This window comes from Carlito syrichta, unplaced genomic scaffold (genome assembly GCF_000164805.1).
Source record: "Carlito syrichta isolate Samal-C Ts95f unplaced genomic scaffold, Tarsius_syrichta-2.0.1 Scaffold12356, whole genome shotgun sequence".
Taxonomy (NCBI): Eukaryota; Metazoa; Chordata; class Mammalia; order Primates; family Tarsiidae; genus Carlito; species Carlito syrichta.
The window spans coordinates 1-6,478 of NW_006956452.1; the positions used below are offsets into that span (position 1 = coordinate 1).

A 6,478-nucleotide genomic window follows, 5' to 3' on the forward strand; every position below is an offset into this window, starting at 1 on the left:
TGGTGTTTTTACCAACTGAAAAAATACTGAGATCTCTTTATCAATTCTAATATGCAGCATTTTGGCCTAATATTCCATGAAAATTCCTCGACAACTATGACACATTGCTAACAATATGAAGATATTTAGGTACACAGAAGTATGATAAAGTTTTTGAAATAATACATCTCAATGTTGTCCACTGGTTCCTCGTTGGCAGCAGACTTTTACTTTTTTGTTTTCAATTTATTTTATTTTAAAGATGTGGGGTACAATTCAGGATTCAGTATTAAGTGGTCATTGTACAGATAAAGTTTGGGCCTCGTTTAGTCCCCATTTGCCTGGTTTGAGATCACGTACCCTTATTAATGTTATATGCCCCCCCTCCCCAGGCAGTTTCCAGCTACTGCCAATCCCTTATAGTATTATGGTAAATGTTCAGGGTCTGCTTATGATTGGGAACATATGGGTACTCACTTCTTTGTTTCTATGATAAATCTCTGAGTATTATATACTTTAATCCATGCAAGTTGCTGCAAAGTCCATAATTTTGTTGTTTATGGCTGTGTAATATTCCATCATGTATATGTACATATGTACCACATATGTACCAGTTTAGTTTTGATGGGCAGCACAGTTGGTTCCATGTTTTTGCAATTGTAAATAATAGGCAGCAGACTTTTATTAAGCAGGTTTTCCTTGTAGAGGGTCAGGCTCAGATGTTAGCACAAAGAGGATAACAGGATGTGGCCTTACCCTCAAGGACAGAGACACCTAAGTTTAACGACAAGTTCCAGCACAAGTCAGAAATGCCCGGGATCTACTGAGGAATGCTACGAAAACTATAGGAGTTAATTTTAATTCTGGAGGGGAAGTTGGAAGAAAAGCTACAGGGCTTCTTGGGAGACCAAGACCTGGCTTGGTCTGGGCTCAGAAAGATGCTCAATATTTAAGCTGGTAAGAAAGAGAGGAAGAAAAGGAAAGGAAGTAAGCACAGATACAAACACACTTTAGAGAAAAGTGCATAGATGTATTTGCCTGAAGTCTGATCTTGGTTTAGGAGTGAATATGTCAGACATTTCATGGTCTTCTTTGGCCCTGCTTTATATCAGGAATGCCCTTCCCCTGTTTATCCCTCAAGTCCCAATTCAATGCCACCTCCCATGTGAAACTTCACCCAGCACCCTCAGATCATCCCTCCTGTGAACGAACTTGGCTTGCCCTTCTTATATCCTATGACCTTTTGCTTTGTATGGTAATTATGTCCAGTATGTGTCTCCAGGGTCTGCTGAGAATTAGGACTGGACCCTGTTCACCATCTTTGTATCTCTAAAACCTAGGAGAGTACCTGGTTTGGAGATGCCCATTAGATAAAACCAAATGAAATAATTAAAATTTGGGCTTTGGCAGGAAGGAACTTACTGTGTTATTCTTGTGTTTCTAAGGAAGGTAATCTCAAAATAGATGAACAAAGTGTGAGAAACTTCTCAAAGGAATGTCTTCTCCAAATCAATGGACTTTGGCTTATCCCTAGGTGTTATAAAACTAAATCTCATAGGAGAAGAAAAGGCTTAATCTGAGTCTTAGACCCAAAGAATAATCTTAGACTTAGGCAGCAAGTTTATTGCCTCTGAATTAATAGCTAGGAAAAGCATGCTCTTACCTATAATAGCAATCATGACATGCATACACATATTTACTAAGCAGTGTTCTTCTGTCAAGCAGAAATCAGTATCGGATATAAACTCTAAGCACAGTTGCTATTAGGTCAGTGGTATTTTTTAAAAATAGTTGATCAGTTATATAAATAGACACTATTGTCTGGGCATTGCAGAAAATAAAAGGATATACATAGATGTATTGTAAAGGAAAGAAAGAATCCCAGCTTTAATTTGTGTAGAGTTTTTTGTTTGTCATGATAATTTTGAAAATCTGAAATAGAAGGTTAAAAATGAAAGATATGAGCACTGCTATGTGGCTGTAGGATTAGGGAAGAATTTAAGGGAGATTATTCAGAGTATTTTTTGACATGCAGGGTGTCATTGTGAAATGTGTGACTCTAGTATGATGTTACTTGATTTCTCAACCTTTTATTTCACTTGTTGACCATAAAAGCTGTATTACTAAGGACCTAAGTTGCACCCAGTGTTTTTTCTAGAATATTTGTAGAACTTACTCAAAATGAAGAGCTGCCAACCCAGTTTTGATATGTAGACCTCCCAGCTAGCCAGAGACAAAACATCATTTAAATAAAAAATCTGTATTACATAACTGCCTGTTGACCCTGGTTAAATTTTAATGAATGACTTTAACCAAAATTTATCTCATAATATGTGTGTAGTTAGTCTTCCTTATAATGCAGAGGAGGAAAATGATTAAAAGTGTATTACCACATCTTTCTAGTCCATCAGCCATTTAGGGTTTTGAATGGATGGAGCTCAACAAATGACAAAGTTTCTCGGTCATATACAGGTTCCTCTCTATATGTGAAAAACCATTTTACATTAGTTTCTCAGGAGAGGGAAGGAATGCTAAATTACCCAACACTTTTATTTGAAACTAATTTTTTTCTGTCTAAAGGTCTGAGCTTGAGAGTGTTTTTCTGTGCACCAGATGAATTTTTGGGTAATCATAACTTGATAAGATCCAGTTGCTCAGAAGCAGTATTTTAGTTCATTCTTTTTAAATTTCATTGACATGAAACGAATATCCCCAATAATTTTTATTTTGTCTTGGATATTTTAAAAATGATTATTCCTCCGGTCAGGATGGCGCTGGTGACAAGAGTGTGTGTCCCCGCGTGCCCTGTTCTGCGTGGGGTCCCGGTTTCCGGCGCGGCCCTCGGGCGTGTGGAGCCGGTGGGCAGTGGGGATGGCGCGGCGCTTCGGGAGCCACCCGGTGCTGGTGGACCGGCTGCGGCCGCGGGGATTGCTGTGATGAAATTCAAGCACCCGCCCGTGAACAGCCTCAGCCTGGATTTCCTGAGAGAGCTGGTCTGGAATAGCTAGAGAATGGAAGAGCTGGAGAAGCTAGAGAATGTCACGACCCCCCGCGGCCTGTTGGTGTCCCTGGACTGCCTTGGAGTCTTCTCGGTGGGCTCGGACCTGCGGGAGATGCGTGGGCGGAACCGGCCCACGACGCTGGGTCCTGGAAGGACGTGCAGGCGCTGTGGCTGCGGTTCTACCTGACCAACCTGGTGCTGGTCGCTGCCGTCAACCGAGCCCGCCCCGCCGGAGGCTGCCTGCTGCCCCTCACCTGTGACTGCGGCATCCTGGCGACGACCCCAAGTACAACATAGGGCTGGAGACCCTGCTGGGTATCATCGCCCCCTTCTGGTTCAAAGACACCCTTGGACACCGAGGTGCAGAGTGCGCCCTGTAGCCTGGGCTGCTCTTCCAACTGGCAAGGGCCCTCCAGGTGGGCATAGTGGACCAGGTGGCGCCCGAGAACCAGGTGCAGAGCACAGCGCTCTCAGCGATGGCCGAGTGGCTGGGCATTCCAGACCATGCTCGACAGTTGACCAAGGCCATGATGTGAAAAGCCACAGCAGACCGCCTGATCAAACAGCGTGACGCGCACATCCAGAACTTTGTCAACTTCCTCTCCAGAGACTCCATTCAGAAGTCCCTGCAGGTGTACTTAGAAAAGCTCAGAAAAAAGAAAGGCTAGGGTTCGGCTGCCAGAGGCTTTCAGTCTCGTGTACCCCCAGGGTTCCTCTTCCCCCAAGGGAGTCTTAAACAAGGTTTTTTCCCTCTTAAAAGTATTTCCCAGTGCTTTGTTTTGCAGATCTTCAATAGAAGGTCCTATTCCTTGTAACCCAATGTTCCACGCACCGCCCCCACACACACCCACATATACACACACAGGTGTCTTTGCCTAGCAGGAGGGGAGGCTGGAGGACAGTATCTGGACTCGGATCCTGAGCTAGCAGGTGGGGTTGTCCTGGGCCTCAGCAAGTGTTTCCTTTCCCAAAGCAGAATTGCAAATAAAGTCCTTGCGTTAGCCAATATATATATATATATATATTATTTGCAACAGATTTGCCTTCCTCAGGGTGCTTGCCTGGTGTTAACATTAAAAATAGCCAGAATGACCTGGCACGGTGGGTCAAGCCTGTAATTTGGGAGGCCAAAGTAAGGGGATTCCCTGAGCCCATGGGTTCAAGACCAGCCTGGGCAACTTGACGAGACCTCCCCTCTACAATTAAAAAAAAAATTAGCCAGGTGTGGTAGCACGTATCTGTAGTTCTGGGTACTTAGAAGGCTGAGGCTGAAGGAGCACTTGAGCCCAGGAGGTCAATGCTGGCGTGGCCATAAGTGTGAAGTGGGAGTCCAACTCAAAAAAAATAGCCAGCATATTTAGGCTCATGCCAAATGAAAGTGAATGAGGAAGTTGTCCAGGTGTATGTGGCTGTGTGGGAACCAGGAGGTAAGAAGTTAGTCCAAAATTTCAGGATTATCTGTAGTTAATCCCCGAAGCAGATCATGTACATATGGACATGTCCCTGTGTGGAACGAGGTGACAGGGGGGAAAGAAAAACCCATGTACCTGAGACCTGACGAAACTGTGCTTTGTTTGTATTCAGTTGCATGGCAAGATTGAACAATGAGATGAAAGTCAAAGGTCCACCATCTGTGAGAATTTTAGCATTTTAAAAAGAATATTAAGTAGAAGAATATCTTCACCTAACTGGAAATGCTGAAGAGTATTTCTATCTAAACTCTGAGGCAAAGGGAGAATGCTGTGTTGAGCCTGAGCACAGGTGTTTAATATTAGTTCTCTCCCAAGACCAGGAAAATGAAGTGAAGGGACAAATAAAGTATCAATCCTTAAAAACAAACAGGAGGAGAAAGGAAATGATGGAGAATGAAAGATATTAACAGATCTGGGGTTGGTTATGGAAATTTCAGCCATGATCTAGATTTTTCAGCAGAATGGAACCATAGTGGGGTTCACATGCCACTAAAAACAGGAGTTCTATAGAAGTCAAACCCCCACTGTAAGCCCCCAAACCACTCCGGTGGGGTGTTTGTTGGCCAGCCATAATTCCTACAGGCAGGAGGCTTCTTTTCTGAAAAAATTACCCCCTCCTCCCCCCAAAAAAATATTTAGACACAAATTTAGGGGTTTCCTAATGAAATAGTAGGCTCATCGATGGATCACCCTGTAGTAAAATTAACTAGTCAACAAGCCCCTTCCGTGCATACACACCTCCCCGTCTGAGTCTTAGTACCTTTCTTTTCAATGAGAGCTGGCAACCAAGGAACATCAGACTTGGAAGAAAGGGGCAAAACCACACACACCAGAAAAGAAGAATTCTGGGAGAAATACCATCCAGAAACCAGAAGAGAAGCGCCAAAGGAGAGAATATAGACTCCATTTGGCTTCATTGTGAGCTATATAATAGAAACACTGAATTTTGTTTAAATCACCAAATTGTGATAGACCAAATTGGGAGAACTGGGGAGAGAGAGTGTGAGTGTAGGCTGTATAATAGGCCTCCTCCATAACAGAAAATCAATAGATGAGATATATGCCATTCATTTTTAGAAACATGGAGGCAGATATCCAAGAAACTGCTCAAAGAGTTAAAAATATTCACCTCTAGGCAGCAGGACTCAAGTTGGGAGGTATGGGGCAGGTGCTTCTGTTTTTCTTTGTAAAATTATAAGCCTTTTGATACCATCTGATTATTAAAACTGTGGACATGTTTTATTTGATTTAGAAGTTTTGGCAGGATGTGAGGTTCATACCTGTAATCCCAGCACTTTGAGAGTCCAAGGTGGGGATTGCTTGAGCCCAAGAGTTCCAAACCAGTCAGCATACAGAGACCTTGTCTCTGCAAAAAATTTTAAAAATTCACCAGATGTGGTAGCGTGTGCCTATCTATAGTCCCAGCTATTTAGGAGGCCAAGTAGGTCGAGTCTACACAGAGTGAGACCCTAACTCAAAAAAAAAAAAAAAATTAAAGCAGAAGGCAAAAATGTTTTTGTTTATTTTTATGTTTTGTTTTGTTTGGAATTGGAGACTCACTCAGTGGCCCAGGCTGGAGAGCCATGGCACGCTCACTGCCATCCCAACATAAACCTGCTGAGCTCAGGAGATTCTTCTGCCTCAGCCTTCCAAGTATCTGAAACTACAGGTGCTTGCTACCATTCCCGGCTAATTTTTTGAGTTATTGTAGAGATGAGGTCTCGCCAAGTTGCCCAGGCTGGTCTCGAACCTGTGGGCTCAGGCAGTCCTCTCATCTCGACCTCCCAAAGTGCTTGAATTACAGGCATGAGCCACTGTGCCTGGCGTGTTTTGGGTTTTTTTAATTGTTTACAATGCCAACAGCACACGAATGTCACAGTATGAAGGATGCAAAGTGTGCAGCTCGGCAGTTTGAGGATGGCCGACGGGTTCTTCTTCTCAGTCTGGCTTCACAGGCAATCATCCTGTTCAGTCAGTGAGACCAGCACCAGGCTTAATGCTCTGAAATTCTTAGTAAATCAGGATT

The 6,478-nt window shown here is 43.4% G+C and overlaps 1 pseudogene; it reads left to right on the forward strand.

Moving 5' to 3' along the window:
* Nucleotides 1-2,747: 2,747 nt before the first annotated feature.
* On the forward strand, nucleotides 2,748-3,648 carry LOC103258152 (annotated as a pseudogene).
* The last annotated feature ends 2,830 nt before the right edge of the window (nucleotides 3,649-6,478 follow it).